Below are 20064 nucleotides of genomic sequence, written 5' to 3'. Positions count from 1 at the left end.
CTATCATCTTAGGCTAATGAGAGGTGAGGTGCTGAATAGGTCATAAACTTTAAACTAAAGAGGTAACTACTTGCAGGTTTTTTTGTTACACTGGCCTTTAGCTTAGAGTATATGGATGAGAGGACTCTGGTAAATGAACAGCCTAATTGCCCCTTGAGTTTTCTATTATTAACAAATGCTATTCATGGAACCAGGAAATTCTATTTCTAAGTATATTGTAAAGGTTTTAAAGATTCTATTTATAGGTAGGTATCTATAAGGATGTATGTAGATACATACAGGGATACATTTTGCCTGAATGCCTATTTGGTTTCTTAGAACTGTCAATGTGTTAAAACTGAAAGCATTGTTTTAATAAAGGTACTTAGCATTTAAAATCAGATTGTGTAATGTGGTCTTTTTTTTTAATTTTTATTTTGAATATTCTTCATCTTAAGATTTCTCAGACTTTTTGTCTGCATTTCACAATGAGTCAGTACACTCACACGTACGTACATGTTTGTATGCTGTTTGTATACATATATAAAAGTATGCGTGTGTATATATATCTGTGTAATGAGTATATATGTGTGCATATAAATATGAAACAAAAGTATGAAGCAAAGTCTGTGCTCACCAAGGCATATTATGTATTAAAGCTGTATTAAAGAAAATAAAATGTTACGGAATAATAGTACAGGCATCACACTCAGTTGTAAGCGCCTGCTGCCTTCGGCCTCCTGTGTTAGACTCTGAGTGGCAGAGACCAGGCACGGTGCTGTTCTGTCCACTGTTACACCATCCTGTCCACTATTCCATCCCCAACCAGCATGGTTTGTGAACTGTACTGTACGAAGTGTGATGCATTCTGGAATTTTCTAGTCTGTTACTTTATTTATATAAAACTTCAGTATGACTCATTTCTATTAATTTCCATACCCACTAATGGATCATGACCTAGAGTTTGGGAAATATTTCTTTACCTGATACATCATACAACGTCATGGCTACATTAAAGAAAGTAAAATGTTACAGAACAATAATACAGGCACCTATGTAAAATGATTCAAGGAAACAAATGAGTGCTAACCAATAAAGGTAGGATGTCTCTTCGACTTAAGTTAGTTACAACCATTCCCGTTATGTTTTCATATTCTGGGTGTTCTTTTAAAAAGAGGATAGACATGCAACCCCTCTCTTCTTTTTGAAATGACATTTTTTTAATGAGCTTTCAAAGTTAAAAATTAAGTTACCTCATACTTCCTTTATGCTTTCCACATCTCACCCCAATTTTTTTTAACGAAAAGATAATATTGAATAGAATATACTTAAAAGCCTAGACTTTAGAATGAGCTCACTTTAGACATTTGTTAAGAAGGGCCTATGTACCACGAGGATAAATACAGTATCAGACTCTGGGCATTTGATGATTCCTTAAAATTGCTGTGTAAATTTAACTTTTGAAGATGGATCAGATGCTGATTACCAAGGAAAGATAATTATTTAACATCGTGGTAACTCCATCTGTGAAAATGGAGAATCATTCTGTAATGTGAATACTGATTCCCTAATTCTCCCTTGTCCATAAAATTGATGGGCTAGCTATAGCCCAGTAACCGCAGACACACAGAAGACAATTCTGCAAATAGACCACGCTCTGCCTAGACATATATGGTTTATAAGTTTCAATTTTTCTATACTGAGTTGACTTTAAATGAGGCCCTATCTTGATGCTGCCTGCAGGGTTCATAAATTGGTACTGAGAAACACGTAACTCAAAGTCCCAAATATGAGAATGTGGATTTGCTGGACAGCAAGACAGATTCTTCCACTACGAGTGGCCCCTTGAGCATCTCCTTATTGGACCAGATTCTTTCTCAGTGGCAGGTGGGATGGAAAGACTGCAGGGGAAACTTCTTCCCCACCCAGCCTGGGGAACTCTCTGCATGCCGGCCCTTCCCATTCCCACCTGGCTTTCTTTTTTCTTTTCTTTTTGGGTGGGATATGGAAAGCATCAAGGAAGTATGAGGTAACTTGATTTTTAATTTTGAAAGCTTATAGAAAATGTCATTTTAAAAAGAAGAGAGGGGTTACATGTCTCACTATGTTGCCTTTGGTAGAATGCCAAGGCATCACAGCTCATAGCAACCTCAAACTGTTCAAACAGTTGGGCTTAAGCGATTCACTTGCCTCAGCCTTCCAAGTAGCTGGGACTACAGATGCCTACCACAATGCCCGGCTATATTTTGTTGCAGTTGTCACTGTTGTTTAGCTGACCCAGGCTGGGTTTGAACCCGCCAGCCTTGGTGTATGTGGCTGGTGCCATAACCACTGTGCTATAGGCACCAAGCCACCACCTGGCTTCCTTTATATTGCCTCCCCTGACTCACCACCACGCTCAGTGTCTGCCGCCTTCTGCCTCTTGTGCTGGACTCTGAGTGGCAGAGGCCAGGCAAGGTGCTGTCCTATCCTCTGTTATATTCCCTAGCACACAGTTAACTGAGCTCCATAGCAAGGTGTTGAGGGAAAAGAATAGATGACTGAATGAATGTTAAATTAACCACTTTGACTAGTAGCCCCATTCAAGTGTCAGCTTTTGGCAGAGCACAAGGGCTCACTCCTGTAATCTCAGCACTTTAGGAGGCCAACGCAGGAAGATTGCTTGAGGCCAGGAGTTCAAGACCAGCCCATGTGACAAAGTGAGACTCTGTTACAAAAAATTTTTCAAAAAAACCAACTAGCAGGGTGGTGTTGTGCCTATAGCACCAGCTACTCAGGAGGCTGAGGTAGGAGGATTGCTTGAGTCTTAAAGGTCAAGGATGAAGTAAGCTATGTTAACGCCACTGCACTGCAGCCTGGGTGACAGATACCTGGCCCAGGTCAAAGCACTGCCCAGCACTCTTCAGGGGAGTCCTCTCTCAGCCCCTCCCAGGTCCCCCAAGCCCCACCAAAGAGCAAGTCTTTGGGGAGCTCACTTCCAGGCCCCACCAGTCAATGTCAGCTTAGCTACAGCTCCATGGAGGTGCCCTGGGTATCTCAGAGAGGTAGAAACTATTGACCAGGCATCTAGAAAACCCCAAAGCAATAGAACTCATGGCACCCCAGGCCTGAAAAATAAATTCAGATGTCATTTTTTGGCTTATCTTCCTTTAAACATTTTGCAGCAAATATTTCACTGCTAAAATGGGAGGCAGGAAGGTAGTATTAATATTTTACAGGTAAATTGCTTTGGACAGTAAAGTCTGGGGTATATGCATAATAATAAGTTTTCCATAAATATTTGTTCAGTGAGGGTACCAACTGGGGGAATCCAGTCCCCACATGCTAACTGGCCTCCTTCAGGTATTAGAAAAGCATCTAATACCCGAGGTGGTATCAGATGGGAGATGAACTCAGTGGCATCTGTAGTCACTGACAAATTATTAATTTGAACCATATGAAACTGGCATTTTAGGAGGTTGAAAATGATTAAATATCAGCAATTTCTTACGGTTCAACATATTACAGGTTTAAATGCGCTGCCTCACCGCTAGAAACACGTCAGGGCTGAGTCCTGCTGATAACAAAATGTCTGAACAGTACATCAGGCCACCACCAGCCTTTTGGGAGAACAAAGGGCCAAAGAGAAGGATGCACAGTTGCCCTTGGTCAGTTCTCCTCAAACTGTATTCTGAGGCACTCCAGTCCCACAGGCCGTTATATGGGGGAAAAAAGAAAATGATCGGTTTGGGAAATGCTGCAAATAATATCCCTTTCCTAGGGTTTCAAAATGTACATTAAAGGATCACATTAGCAAATCAAAGAATCTGAGAGGTCCTACAGTAAAGAAAGTCATTTAACCACGCCTACTCCAGGACGGTCCGAATTTATTTGACTAGCAAGACTTTATTTCGAGGTAATGCCCAATGTCATAGTGAATGCACAGCTTGGGGCTAGCAGGACCCACTCCTGCCCTGCCAAGGAGTAGGCTGCCAAGTGGCAGGAGGCTCCACTCCTCCTGGCAGTGGCAGTGGAGCAGTGGGCTCCTCCTGCCAAGTGGCTGCAGGCTCCCAACCCTGACCTCTAAAGCCTGTTCCACTACATGTTCAACACACTGGAAGACAGAGACCTTAGACAAATGCGCCTTTCAACTCTTCCCCAATACTTAGAAAAGAACATAATCTCAAGATACTCTACATGTCAACACTCAGGTCACATTCTACACATTTATGTATATATGTGTGTGTGCATGTATTTAGACAGAGTTTTGCTTTGTTACCCTGGCTAGAGTGCAATGGTGTCATCACACCTCACTGCAACCTCCAACTCCTGGGCAAACTCCTGCCTCACCCTTCCCAGTAGCTGGGACTACAGGTGCCCATCACCATGCCCAGCTAATTTTTCTATTTTTAGTAGAGATGGGATCTTGCTCTTACTTAGGCTAGTCTTGAACTCTTGGCATCAAGTAATCCTCTGGTCTTGGCCTCCCACAGTGCTGGGATTACAGGCGTGAGCCACCGCACCAGACCTTCTGTGGTTTGCATGTGTCATCAACCCTGTGTTGATATATTTTAGTGAATAATACTAAATTTGGGAAATAGAAGGTCATTGTTTATTGTACCTCTGCCCTGTGCTTTCCACACTGTGCTGTGCCTTACATTTTTAATCTTTCTAGTGTATATTACACAATAAGCCAGGGAAGTGGGCGTTTTTGCCTGCTTTTTTTTTTTTTTAAATTTTAGATTAATGTGAGGGTACAAACAACTAGGTTACAATGTTTGCCTTTGTTAGATAAGGTCCCTCTTGTAGTTGTGTCCTGCACCCAAGAGGTGTGTCATGCTCCTTTACATTGTGCCCTTAATTGGGAGCACACCAATCCCCCTCCTTTGCCCCTATGTTACAGAGGATCTTTGTGGCCCAAAGTCCATTGTTGGGATTAAATGACATCAGTCCATATGTTACCTCTACCACATTAATAAAAGCTGACACTGATGTAGTGCTTACTCTGAGCCAGGCTCCAAATTTTAACTCGTTTAATTCATAATAAACTAACATGGGTACTATTATTGTCCCTGTTTTTCAATTGGGGAAACAGAGGTTGAAGAAGTAACCAGTCACAGCATGGAAGAGGCAGGGCTAGAATTGAGATTGGGACTGAATGGTGAGTGGTTCTATAATTTTTAAAAAAGTCCATTTAACCACGTTCACCCCAGGAATTCCAAACCTATTTGACTAGAAAATCATTATCTGTAGGTAATACCTATTATCACAATTAGTAGTTTTTTTACTTATTTTTATTTTTTAAATTCAATCATGACTGTGTACGTTTATGGGGTACAATATGCTGATTTGATATACAATGTGGAATGCTTTCATCAAACTGATGAATATAACCATCACCTCACTAATTTGTTGTGATAAGACATTTATACTCTGCTCTTAGTGTTTTGAAATGTACCATTGCTTTGTGCACAACAGGTGAGGTCCCACCAAATACCCTTCCTCCTCCTGCTCTCCCCACCTCCTCCCCTCTTCCTCCTCTTCCCTCCTTTCTAAACTATAGTTGTATTTTATCATTCATATAAATGTGTAGGTGATTATAGATATTGGTTTCATAATAGTATTGAGTACGTTGGATACCTTCCCCCCCCCATTCTTGAGATGCTCTACTAAAAAGAATATGTTCCAACTCCATCCAGGTAAACACAAAAGATGTAAAGTCTCCGTACTTTTTATGGTTGCATAGTATTCCATAGCATACATATACTGCAATTTGTTAATGCATTCATGAGTCAATGGGTTAATAGTTTTACAGAACACAGGTTGAGAATTGCAGAATCACTTCCCCCCCTTGCTCCAGGCACTTCCAGCTTCTCCCAATCTGGGGTCTGTGCGTGTATATTCTACTTGCTGTCTAGAGACCCTGGAATCTCTGCCCTCTGCCTGTCTCCTAGCTGTAGAGCCTTCACATCAAAAACTGTCCATCTGCATTCCTGGTTCTTTCTACAAGCCTTCTAAGCAGCATGACCAAATCAATATAACACATTTGTAAAGGTTTATGGAAAATAAATTATTTCAGAATATAAAGTGACCTTTCCCTCTGAAGTCCATATAGAGAAAAATAATCTTTTGTGCTTTGAGTAGTTAAAAATGCAACAGACCCTAGAAGTCTCTTAGGAAGCTGTGAATTACAATGTGAATATCAAATTATATGGAACTCTTGCAAAATAATTGAGTTCAACATAGGTTACCTTCAATTTCACCATGGCTGGGGTGGACACAAATCTAACATTTATTGGGTGTTTATTATGGGCCAGGCACTCTGCCATGTGTACAATAACATAGATTATCTTATTTCACAACCATGTTATAAGTTGGCTACTATTGTTATTCCCATTTTACAGAAGCAAAAACTCAATGTACTAGGAGTTTAAGTAGCTTTCCCAAGACCACACAGTTATCTAGAAAGGGGTGCAGGCAAGATATGAAGGGAAGAACCTGGTTGTTAAGTGTCCCTCGCTACTTTAGATGCCAACTCTTGGGTGTATAGAGCAAAGCCAACCATGAGCCCCCAGCTTACAACAAAGTAATCATTTGCTTTTGCAAACTCTACATTACAAGGTACATGACATCCACTAAATAGACATGTCTAGGGAATCTTCAAAATCTGTCCAATGCAAGTAAGATTCCAGAGGAGGAAACTCTAAAACCTTTAACTGTTCCAAGATGATAGGTTGGTTTGGCAGATAGGGCTCATCTTAAAAGAGAGTTTCTTTGGAAGGTATAACTGGTATTAAGGAAACATGATACACATTCTCATGCTTATAAAATCATAGCTGTCAACTTTTTAATCTCTTACTAAGCTGGAGAAAACCAATACTGTACACACTTAGGTACATTCTGCACTTTTCTTCCCTTCATCAAAAAGGCTTATAGGGTTTTGAGTATTTTTACTTAAAACACCAAGGATTATTTTTTAATGTGGGAACTACAAGGAAAAGTTTCTTGATATTCCTAAATAATTTATTTTACATGAACCTTTACAAATGTGCCATATTGACTTGGTTATAGGCTTTAAGAGAAAATCGAGATCATTAAGAAAGTATCATAAAGTAACTAGAGATTCAAGTACTTTTTCTTAAAAACAAACAAACAACCAGAGATGGATTTTTAAGGAGGTAAAAAAGAGGAACGCATACAGTGAAAAAGATAATTTAATGAGGCACAGAGGTTACCTTGACAACTTGTCCTTGGAGAAAACTTCTAAATCAAAAAACAATGGAATAAATAATCCTAGGAGGGAGTACAGGATGGGATTAATTAAGAGAAAAAAGGCTCAGGAGGCCCACATCCTGGGGTCACTCATCAGGGATGTGACCTTGTGCAGGATATATATTTTGCCTGTACTTGGCGCTTTCCTCTTCAGATGAGGTTGGTAATAAGACCTACCTCATGTGGTTGCTTGTTCTGAAAATGAAATAAGATAGTATATAAAAGGCTCTTAGGGACAATGTCTATTAAGTGTTAATAACTGCTAGTTATTAAAAACAGAAAATGTCATTATAGCAGTATACTTGGAAGGGTGTGGAGAAGGTAAATTAAACAAAGGTAAGTTAAGGTAAGTTAAAACAAACTGCGTGGGACTGGCTTGCAGGCTGCCACACCTGTGGGATCAGGTGGGAGTTTTCCATGGAGGGTTCTGGAAACTCCTGCCGCCTTTGAGTCGTGCAACCATCATGCCCGCATGGTTGAGGGTAGAGAGACGCCGTGGTATTCAGAATAAAGGGAAGTGTTGAGTCTAAGATATGGGCTTGCTTTGCTGTAGTGCCTTATTATGCAAAAAGAAGACTGAGTTAGGTAACTTTAGTGACCCAAGATAAGTCAGGAAGTCGGTAATCTTACTGAAGGAGTTCGACATACCCAGCTTAGTAGTAGGCACTTCAGGAGCTACCAAAAAAAAAAAAAAAAAAAAAGCTCAAAACAGGTTTTTTTTGTGGTGGAGATCTCAATCTAGTTGGGGAGAGCTGGATTCATAGACTGACTCGTCTTGAGTATTGGTGTGGACAAATGTTTAACTGCTTGGCACCTTTTTCCTTTTCCCTGTAAGTCTAAGTGGGCACTTGCAGCTTTCTCTCTAAGTGGCCGTAACAGGGCCACCATTCCTACAGAAAACCCAGGAAAAAATGCACGGTAGTTTATACTCAACTTCTACCCACCAGCACATACAGAGCAGGCCTCTAACGCTCCCGGGGAGCCTGCACGCCAGCAGCCAGGAACCCCACACCATCAATCCAGACTGAAGCCCATGTCTTCTAGAGAGAGGCCAGTGCCATCCAGCCAGGGTGCGGCTGAATTTTGAGAGGCCTGAATGCCTCCACATCCACCAGGGGACCTCTGGGACTAATTTTCTTGGCAAACTTGTGGTCAACCAAACCTACCATGCTTCACATTCCCATTACAGAATATGAAGAATCTCTTCTGATTGGCTTACAGAAGAGATAAAATGTGGTCAGAGGGACCACATAGGAAAGACTTTCAAGAGAACGTGCACCTCCTCGAAACCACCCCAGTGATGGCTACCATAGAGTGGTCACTGTTGTGCCAAAGAAATCACCACTGTTAGACAGACCTGGTGAAGGAAGCTACTACCGTAGATGTTACAGTCATGTCGATTACTGAGACTCTGTCGAGGGCCGCAGAGAAGATGAATCTGGTTACAGATGGGCAAGAGATGATCATTCTGCAAGCCAACAGCCTGAATACAGGGACATGAGAGATGGCTTTACAAGAAAAGGTTTCTACTCTTCCCATTATGGGAGACACAGGTCTGCTCATAAGAGCGATAATTGGTTCTTTAGGGAATCACCTGTAGGCCGAAAAGATTCTCCGCATAGCCGATCTGGCTCTAGTGTCAGTCGTAGAAGCTACTCTCCAGAAAGAGCAAACCATACTCTCCATCGGTCTCAACAGAGAATGTCCATGCGTGGATGTCTCCTACAAACGGCAGCATGAAACCAAGCCAGAAACAGATAAGGAGAGGCCTGTACAATCTTGGAAAACATCAAGAGATACTTTGCCCTGGAGTTCTTCAGTGTTTTCATCATCAAACGTGTTGGACAAACCTAGTAGGCTAACTGAGAAAGAACTTGCTGAGGCTGCAAGCAAGTGGGCTGCTGAAAAGCTACAGAAGTCAGATGAGAGTAACTTGCCTGAAATTTCTGAGTATGAGGCGGGATCCACAGCACCATTGTTCATTGACCAGCCAGAAGAACCTGAGGCAAATGCAGCGGACGGCATAGTTATTTGAAGACAGTCAGCTAAACAGTCGCTCTAAAGCAATAGCATCAAAAACCAAAGCAATTGGACGGGTTTCGAGACTCTGAAACTTTCAGGATGGTGGTGAAAATGCTGATCGAAAAAGATCCTTCATTAGAAAAGTCTATACAGTTTGTGCTGAGACAGAATTTATACAAGATGTGTGAGCGATGAGTTGAAGAACTCAAGCATATTATTGCAAAGGACGATACTTCAACTCAAGAGTTTGGAGAGCCTTTTTAGATTTCTTGCTCAGGCCAAGAGTTTCTAGATAATTTTTCCGTCCCTGGACTGCAGAAATCCTTAATATGTGGAATTTTTGTGATGAAGAGAAATACTTTATGATAGTGATCATACTTCCAGTATCAAAAAAAATCTAAAAGAGTCTATTTAAAACATTTTAATTAGAATTTTTTTCTATACGTAAGTGCCTCCTAATCTGTACTCACTTTTTTTTTTTTTTTGCCCCCTCAAATGATGGTCAATTTCAAGCTTTGAAAAAGCAGTCCGAAGACTAGCTTTCTGTGCCTGCTCATGTTCCGTAGTCCTCCAAGTAGGTAATCAATTGGTCACAGGAGTGTAACTTACAGGCTGGAGATCCTTCCACTTAAACATTAGTAGCCCGTTTGCATTTCATAGTGAATGATACCATGTGAAAATGTTAGAATTCTGAGTTGTGATTTTATCGAGTTGTTGCTTGCTTTTCTTAGGCTTTGTGACTTTTATATGGTAAAGTACCATATAATAAACTGAATACTTTAGTATCATACAAAAAAAAGAAAAACCCAAAATGTGGATAATCATAGGTCTACTGCTGAGGCAAAAATAATATAATTTAAACATTGTAGGTGCTTAGTAAATACTGAATGAATGAATCAATCAGTGGAGCACTGGAAGAGAAACTTACTCTCAGAAATGCTAAATTCTTTGCCTTTCATAGACCCCTTCTTCTCCTCTAATCTATACATGAGAGAAACGTTACCCACCACGATTTAGAACAGCCTTTCCCCATGTATGCCTTCTCAGCTCAGTTCAGTGGAGTACATTTTTAACTTTTTCCAAAACTACTCTAAAGTATACCCAAGGACACAATGAACTTATACATAAAAACTCTAAATGACCACAGCACCATGACAGGAGAACAAGATGGCTAAAGAGGAAGTTGTATTTCACAGAACCTCTATTTCCTGCCTCAACAGTGGGATGTGAAGTGTCTGATGAGGGCTGTACGGGGTTCCATCTTTTGTGAAAAAAAGATAACTATAAAAGAAAAGGGAGTGTCTTCAAGAGAAAATCAAACGGCATTAAGAAAGTATTGTGGGCTCGGCCCCTGTGGCTCAAGTGGCTAAGGCGCCAGCCACATACACCTAAGGTGGCGGGTTCGAATCCCCAGCCTGGGCCCGCCAAACAACAATGACGGCTGCAACCAAAAAAGAGCCGGGCGTCGTGGTGGGCGCCTGTAGTCCCAGCTACTTGGGAGGCTGAGGCAGGAGACTCGCTTGAGCCCAGGAGTTGGAGGTTGCTGTGAGCGTGATGCCATGGCACTCTACCCAGGGGAATAGCTTGAGGCTCCATCTCAAAAAAAAAAAAAAAAAAAAAAAGAAAGTATTGTGAAGTAAATGACAAGAGGAAGTGTCTTGTCTTTTTTTTTTTTCTTTTTCTTTTTTGAGACAGAGCCTCAAGCTGTCCCCCTGGGTAGAGTGCCGTGGCATTACAGCTCACAGCAACCTCCAACTCCTGGGCTCAAGCGAGTCTCCTGCCTCCGCCTCCCAAGTAGCTGGGACCACAGGTGCCTGCCACAATGCCCGGCTATTTTTTGGTTGCAGCCGTCATTGCTGTTTGGCGGGTCCGGGCTGGGGATTCGAACCCGCCACCTTAGGTATACGTGGCTGGCGCCTTGCCAGTTGAGCTATAGGTGCCGAGCCGAGTGTCTTGTCTTTGATGGGATCATTTTCCTGCCACTAGGCGAGGTATCTCCCCTACGTTCCTTCAACCCGGTTCACCTTCAGAAACGACTTTAGGCTCCTTTCCAATTCTGAACCATGAGTAAAATCACAAACACATTGGACAACAGTATGTTCCTCTTGCGTAAATGTCTCTGCGAGGCCACATACATAATTAAAATCCTGTTGACTCAGGAATAACGTCTCAGAACTGAATGTCCAAACTCTGTAACTTGCTTCCTTTTCTAACCAGACAGGACAGCTGCCAGGAGCTTCTGGGCCCTTTGCCTTTTTTCTCCATGTATAATTATTATATATTATAGAGCATATGTTTGATTTGCCAAAGCCTGCCAGAAAAGTTCCTGTGACTAGTTCTTTGAACTTTGTTGTGTATACATGTGACCCAAAACACAGTGTACCAAAGCAAAAGAAAAAAGGGAGGCGGGGCGGCATGGGTGTGCTTAGCAATCCTTTTCTTTTCCGTGGAAATGGGATGAAAGTCTTCAAGCAAAGCGATATATACGGCTTTGTAAAGCAAAATTCACTTAAGGCACAAGGATATTTTAAAAATTAGCGATGCCATTATATAACGCAAATGCTTGCCTTCCAACATGTGAAATAAGGAAATAGATTTTAAAAGGTCCTCAAAATATATATGAGGCATAAAATAAAGCACTTTGGCTTTCCTGCACCTTTGGGCAGCACCAGATTTAAACCAGACTTGAAAATCTATCCTATTTTTAAAGATCTCTAGAGAAAGACGTTGCACAATGTTTCTTAGGAAGTTGTTCCAATATTCCTCCCAGTCATAAAACTCTTACATTCTAACCTAAATCCCTCACGCTCTATTTTCAGCCCAGTTCCCCTTGCTCTGCCTAAGTAGAATTGGAGAATAGTCGCTTACTTACCAAACCAATATGAGAATATTCCCAGTGCTGTATATATTTTTTCAGCAATGGAAATTAAACCCACAGCCTGTAGTCCTGGATCTCGTCTATTCCTTCAAAAATATTCAGATATAATATTGGCTCTTCTGCTGTTTTCTGAAAGTTCTCCGTTTGACCACAAAGTTTCAGAGAGACCTATCTTTTAAAGCCTTTACTCAGGCAACAAAAGTGAAAATAGACAAGTGGGATTACATCAAACTAAAAAGCTGCACAGCAAAAGGAATAACAGAGTAAAGAGAAAGCCTATGGAATGGGAGAAAATATTTACAAACTATAAACCTGATAGGCAGTTAATATCCGGAATATATAAGAAATTAACAGCAAGAAAAGCTAAACACACAATCAGGCAAACAAAACCACCCTGCCCAATTTCAAAAATGAACAAAAGATCTTTGTAGACATTTTTTCAAAAGAAGTCATATAACTATCCAACAGATGAGTGAAAAAATGCTCAACATCAGCAATTATCTGGGAAACCCCAATTAAAACCACAGTAAGGGGCGGTGCCTGTGGCTCAGTGTGTAGGGCCCTGGCCCCATATACCAAGGGTGGTGGCTTTGAACCTGGCCCGGCCAGCTAAAACAGCAGTGGCAACTGCAACAGAAAATAGCTGGGTGCCTGTAGTCCCAGCTACTCAGGAGGCTGAGGCAAGAGAATCGCCTAAGCCCAAGAGTTGGAGGTTGCTGTGAGCTGTGACATCACAGCACTCTACTGAGGGTGACAAAGTAAGACTCTGTCTCCAAAAAAATAAACAAATAAATAAACCACAGTAAGATACTACCTCACTCCAGTGAAAATGGCCATTATCAAAAAGACAAAAGAAAATGAGAATAAGTGTTGGTGAAGATGTGCAGAAAAGGCAACATTTACTGTTGGTGGGATTGTGAACTAGTGCAGTCATTATGGAAAACAGCATGTAGGTTCCTCAACAAATTAAAAATAGAACTAGCATATGATCCAATCCTACTACTGGGACTGCTGGGACTAAAGGAAATGAAATCAGTATGTCAAAGAGATGTCTGCACTCCTAGGTTGATTTTAGCACTATTCACAACAGCCTAGACATGGAATCAGTGTAAGTATCCAACAACAGGTGAGTGGATAAAGAAAATGGAGTATATCTACAATGGAATACTATTTAGCCATAAAAACAAATGAAATCCTGCCACTTGCAACAACATGAAGGGGCCTGGAGGACATCGTGTTAAGTTACCTAGGGTAAACACGGAAAGACAAATAGCACATCGTCTTTTGCACTCCTATGTGGCATCCAAAAAAACAAAGTTGATATCATAGAATCAGAGAATAGAACAGGGGTTCCCAGAGACTGAGGATGTGGGGAGAGAGGACGGCATTAGTGATTACAAAATTATAATTAGATAGGAGGAATGAATTCTCATGTTCTATAGGGCAGTAGGCATGACCGTGGTTAACAGAAAAGTATTACGTATCACTGAATAACTAGGAAAGAGACTTTTGAATGTTCTCACCATAAGAAATGAGATGATAGATACACTATCCTGATACATATGTATTGAAACATCACATCTACCCAGGAAATACGTGCAATTACGATGTGCCAGCCAAACATAAATAAATATGGGAATGTTTTTACTCAACTATTTTAGTATAATATATAAGCTACAAGTAATTGCGAATATTAGTATACTTAGTTAACAATTTGTTTTTTACTAAATACAATAGTTCCCTATGTATGCTCAGTTTTTAAATTTACTTCCAAAAGGAAAACAGTGACCATCCAATTTGGGGGGTACTTTAGAAAATGAGGGAAGCTTCTTAAAAATAAGATGGCTAAGTCTAGACCCAGACTCCATGGATTATAATCTTTAGGGTCCGGGCATCCTTTTGTTTTTCTCATTTTAATGTCTTAATTTGATTTAGTTAGTTAAGTATTTGTTAAAAGTTACCAAAGCCATTATTAAAGATAGAAACAAACAAACAAACAAAACTCATGAACCCCCCTGAGCAGGTAGTTGTGTTCTCTTTCTCTTTCGTAAAAATGATTCTGCTTTTACACTTAAAACTAACACACTGACAGACTCAGCCACTTAGGGTGCACTGAACAAAGACATCATAATCCCCACCATAAGGAAAATCACAGCCACATCTGATCCAGTCCTACAAGTTTCCCACCCTGGAATTAAATGCACTGCCAACCGGCTATTGATGTATAATACATTATCACATGAAAATGCGATTATACCGATACGAGACTACCACTGTCTGCAAGCACATAATGCATTCTACATAAGTCATGCAGTAAGTTTCTCAGAATTTAAGCTGCTCTCAGTGGATATGAGCTCACTCAAGGACCTGAATGGCAAGGTAAAGAAAGAACTAATAACTGCATAAAATAGCACACAAATAAAAACATCAACATAGTGGGCAGAGTTGAGAAACAGTGGGCAGGTTCTATGAGAGAGGCAGCAGCAGCAACTTTGCCAAGAAACTTTAAGGTGAATCACGGTAGGTCTGTACTCAGAGCCTCAACCATATGGTATTATTATTATGAGTGTTGGATTGCCCTAAAAGGGGAACCCCCCCCTCAGGCCTGCCTCAATGATTTACCCAGGTGGGCTTGGTTTCATTTCTTTCTCTCACATTGTTAAGTACCAGGGTTGGATTAACCTACGAGGCTGCCTTGGACAGTCTGTGCTCTGCGTTTTCCCACAAGTACACAGGCAAGAAGGGAAAGAAAAACTATTCAAAGCTTCTAAAGCAACCACAGAAATGCGGACCAAAATGAGAGGGCTCAGAAATTGCTGAAAAAGGAAAGAAGTGAAAGTAGTGAAAAGATGGCGGCCCAATGCCAAGAGATATTCAAGGACAACTCAGGTGTGCGAAGGAAGAGGTCTTAGTACCGATTTGTTCCTGCTCCTTGTGGGTGCCTGCGGGATCAGTTGTCCTTAGCACTGCAGGCCACCTTTTCATTTCTCTTTGGAGTCAGGGATCACAGGTCTTTTCTAGCTCTTGTCCACATGTTCAAATCCTTCTTCTCTCGGTTCCTTTGCTTCCTTTTCAATGACTTGTCTACAATATGTTGTTTTGCTCTACAGACTCCATGCTTCATCCTCTTTTCCCTAATTATTCCCTTCCTTTTAAAATCTTATCTGTATCCACGGCCAGGCACAGTGGCTCAGGCCCGTAATCCTAGCCCTTTGGGAGGATGAGGCAGGAGGATGCTTGAGGTCAGGAGTTCAAAACCAGCCCAAATAAGAGCAAGACCCTGACTCTACTAAAAATTGAAAAAAATAGCAGGACGTGGCTACACATGCCTGTAGTTCTGGCTACTTAGGAGACAGCAGCAGGAGGAGGATTGCTTTAGCACAGAAGTTTGAGGTTGGAGTTTGTTATGATGATGCTTACTGCACTCTAGCTAGTGTAGCAAAGTGAGACTCTGTCTCAAAACAAACAAACAACAACAAAAAACTTATCTGCATTCATTGCTTCAATTATCACCTAACAAAAATGATTCTAAAATCCTTAGGCTCAGCGCCTGTGGCTCAAGTGGCTAAGGCGCCAGCCACATACACCTAAGCTGGCGGGTTCAAATCCAGCCCAGGACCGCCAAACATCAATGATGGCTGCAACCAAAAAATAGCTGGGCGTTGTGGCGGGTGCCTGTAATCCAGCTACTTGGGAGGCAGAGGCAGGAGAATCACTTGAGCCTAGGAGTTGGAGTTTGTTGTGAGCTGTGAGGCCACAGTACTCTACCCAGGGCGACAGCTTGAGGCTCTGTCTCAAAAATAAATAAGTAAATCAATAAAATAAAATAAAATTACATCTTTAGTCCCATCTCTTTCCAAGAATGAAGTTATGGATTTCTAAATGCCTCTTGGGCACCTCCATTGATTTTGACTTGGATTCAAAATCAAACATGGTTTCCTTTCGCACTTGCTGCTTCTCCCATACCTTTGGCTTCTGCTAACAGCACATTCTCTCCATCATGTCCCCTTCACCCTTCACTGTACCCCAAAAGTGGCAGACCCTGTCACCAGCATCCTTAGCTCAAGGTGCATGTCATTCACTTCTAAGGGCTGTCTCCTAGAATACCCCTTTATTACCTCCTGCCCAGATGATTATAATAGTGTCCCACATGGGTTCCATCCCTCAACGGAGTCTTCATATCATTGGCAGGTGATTTTTAATAGTCCAGTTTGATTTGTCATTCTTTTCTCTGAAACCCTACACTAGTTCTCCACTGTCCAGCAAACATAGTTCAAATCTATTTTTATAAGAACAGTAAGTTTATGGAGCACACTATGTGAGTTCAGGACCAGCCTGAGCAAGAGCAAGACCCTGTCCCTACTAAAAACAGTAAAAACTAGCCAGAAGTTGTGGCGAGTGCCTATAGTCCCAGCCCCTGGGGAGGCTGAGGCAAGAGGATCACCTGAGCCCAAGAAATTAGGGTGCTGTGAGCTATAATGATGCCACAACACTCTACCTAGGGTGACACAGTGAGACTCTGTCTCAAAAAAAAAAAAAAAAGAATATATGCCTATATTCGTTCTAAAAACAAATAGAAGAAATGTGCTAAAGTAGAAACTGCTTGTCATTTTGTGCTAAAGTAGAAACTGTTTATTATTTTGTTCTTGCCACTGCCTAGATGGGAAGGAGTTGCTGGAATCCTAAATATGTCTCGGCCCTGGCCCTGGCCCTAGTTTTTCATAAGAAAGTGTTATGTATTTCACAGGCATTTGTTTGTATTCTTCATTATTGTAGTCTCAGACGTTAGTAACATGATGGCTGTGCTGGGGTTTTGTGTATTCAGTTGTTTATGTTTTATAGGTTACCGCAAAATTCTATGATAATCTACCAAGAAAACTTTTATTTGAGTGGTAGTTTGCAAAAATTTTTAAGCACATTGCTACAGACTGGACATCTGTGTCCCCCCCAGAATTCATCTGTTGAAACCTAATCCCCAGAGGGGCGGGTGGATGGGTGGAGGGTGATTGGAGGGGTCACCTCTATGGTTTATCCTACAAGGGTACAAGTGAATCTTTCTAAAAGCAGAGTATGAATGTCTTAACTCAATAACTAAGAAAATAACATGAAGGCTACATTAACCAGTTTGATGAGAGTATTTCAAAATGTATATGAAAACAGCACACTGTACCCTGTGATTGCATTAATGTACACAGCTATGATTAATAAAAAAATCTTAAAATAAAAAACAAAAATCTAATCCCCAATATGATGGTATTTGAAACTGGGACCTTGGGGGGGCGATTAGATCATGAGGTCAGAGCCCGCCAACGTGGCATTAGTGACCTTAGAAAAGAGACCCCAGATCGTTCCTTTCCCCTTCAACCTGTGAGGACACAGTGATAAGACAGCCATCTGTGAGCCAGGAAGCACGACTTCATCTCATACTGAATCTTCTGGCACCTTGTTCTTAGACGTCTTAGCCTTCAGAGCTGTGAGAGATACGTGTTTGTTGTTAAAGCTGCCCAGTTTATGGCATTTAGCTGAGTAGACTCAGACACACATTTTCACTTTAGTTCTCAATCCCTTGATGTAGGTAGTAATATACACACTTAGCAAATGAATTAATTGAGGCTTAGAATTATTAAAGAATCTTTTCACCCAAGGTCATATAAAAAATAAATGGCCAAGGTTAGATTTTAATCCAGACCTCCCTGCTCTAGGGTCCGTTGTCCAAGGGCGCTCATTTGAGAAAGTGGTGTTTTTAAGTATGGGACCATTCTTGGGAGAGTCTGATAAACTGTTATTATGACCTTTGAAAAGACACCAAGAATAAATATTTCCAAAAGGCTGAAGCTTGGACATGTGCAGAAATGCTGTGATTTACAAATATGTTTCTTCAGCCTTTTATTACTTAGATTCTGAGGAAATCAGAATTCTCCACCTTCTCAAAACTGTCTGATTTCTATTTCTAGCTGTCTGGCTAGGAATTCCTGTGTCACTTTAGATCTCAATTTCTGAAAATCTCCTAACACTGTAAATTCAGGTAAATGGTGATAAGAGCGTTTGGGGGCTAGCTGGCTGGTTTTCTGGTCTTTTTAGAGAAATGGCCCTCTATCTATTGTTCTCCTCAATCAATGTATTGATTTATGAAAAATCTACCCACAGCTGGGCATGGTAGCTCAGGCCTATAATCTTAGCATTCTGACAGGCTGAGGCAGGTGGATCACTTGAGCTCAGGAGTTTGAGACCAGCCTGAGCAAGAGTAAGACCCCCACCTCTAAAAATAGCTAGGTGTTATGGCAGCCACTTATAGTCCCAGCTACTTGGGAGGCTGAGGCAAGAGGATCTCTTAAGCCCAAGAGTTTGAGGTTGCTGTAAGCTATGACACCATGCATGCTACCCAGGGTGACAGAGTAAGATTCTGTCCCCCTCACAAAAAAAAAAAAAAAAAAAAAAGAAAAAGAAAAAGAAAAGCCGCCCACAAACAGGGAGAAAGCAATGGCACCAATGCTCAGTCCCCAACTGTCTAACCCAAGCACACTTTATCCATACTCTCTCCATCCATCTTCCATTCCCTTTATACCATGGTTAGTGTTATAATTTGGTCAATAACAGTGAAAGACAAAATAGAGAAACTCAAGTTCTCAACAGGGAAATCTTTAAAACAAACCTATGCTGGTTGGCTAACACTGAGTGATTTCAAAGAAATTTGTACAAATTTATGTCTACTCTCCATAATGACCTTGAGAGAAGGGCATACATACCTCAGTGTTAAGAATGAGGATACTGTGGCTCATTGGGCTTAAGTAACTCACCACGGTCACAGAGGCCGAAAGTGGTAGAAATGAGATCCAAAGCATGTTTTCCTTCAAAGCTGATGCTCTTAATGATTCTGTTTCATCACTTCTCAGATCTATTTTCATATGATATCAAGATGCAGATGAAGTTCAATATCACACATCACCATACTATGTTCACAAGGAGCCAGAAGATGTAAGAAAAGACCAAAAAGAGAAGACCCAACCCTTCCATCGGCTTCCATGTCCTTCTTCACCTCCAGATTCATAGTTACAACTATCTAGAACGTGTATAATGTTCAACATATTGAAACGTTTTTAAAAGTTCAAACACGTTATTGTTTTGAGGAAAATAACTTGCACAATATCTGCAGGGAATTCTGGGGTCCACCTAGCTGACAGGCTTCTCCCAGACTGGCATGAGGCAAACGTGTTCATGACACAGACAGGAAACAAGCAGCTGCCCCCAGCCCTGACTTCCATCAGTTCCTGTGGCTTTGGACCACGGAACAAGGTCCCAAAATTGATCACCTCAAGAAAATATACCCACAACAGCATACTATCTTTGTTTCTGGTAAATTCTGGAATGGTTTAAGCAGGGAGAACACCAAATAAAGGAGAAACAGAAGCACTTAAATTGGTCACAGTAAAACTGGGTAAGTGCAGTCTGGGCAGCATGGTGCCATCTTGGTCAAGAATAGTTACATAAGTAATACATATAGGTTATTATCTGAATATTCGGATGGGTTTATCTGTATAAATAGATATCTCCACTTATCTATATAAGTGGAGCTGAAAAGGGAGAACAAATACTGATACTATTGATAAAAAGATCAGTCTCATAAACTTAATACAATGAAGATGGAAAACTGTGGATAAGCCAAAAGCAGAGAGACTTTTGCCTTAATTGGATGAGGGCTGGACATCAGCCAGTACTTCACGTGTCCAGTGGTTCAGGAAAAGAATTAAAGGACCCAAACAAAATGCTAGATATAAGCAATTGAAGACTATCTCTTAAAAAAAAAGATGTATAGCCGGGCGTTGTGGCGGGCGCCTATGGTCCCAGCTACTTGGGAGGCGGAGGCAGGAGACTCGCTTGAGCCCAGGAGTTGGAGGTTGCTGTGAGTTGTAATGCCACGGCACTCTGCCCAGGGG

General features: G+C 41.2%; 1 pseudogene; it reads left to right on the top strand.

Moving 5' to 3' along the window:
- Nucleotides 1-8440: 8440 nt before the first annotated feature.
- Nucleotides 8441-9516, top strand: LOC100954363 (annotated as a pseudogene).
- The last annotated feature ends 10548 nt before the right edge of the window (nt 9517-20064 follow it).

Source organism: Otolemur garnettii, unplaced genomic scaffold (assembly GCF_000181295.1).
Source record: "Otolemur garnettii isolate 467f Iridium unplaced genomic scaffold, OtoGar3 scaffold00010, whole genome shotgun sequence".
NCBI lineage: Eukaryota > Metazoa > Chordata > Mammalia > Primates > Galagidae > Otolemur > Otolemur garnettii.
This window is presented reverse-complemented; position numbering and strand designations above follow the sequence as displayed.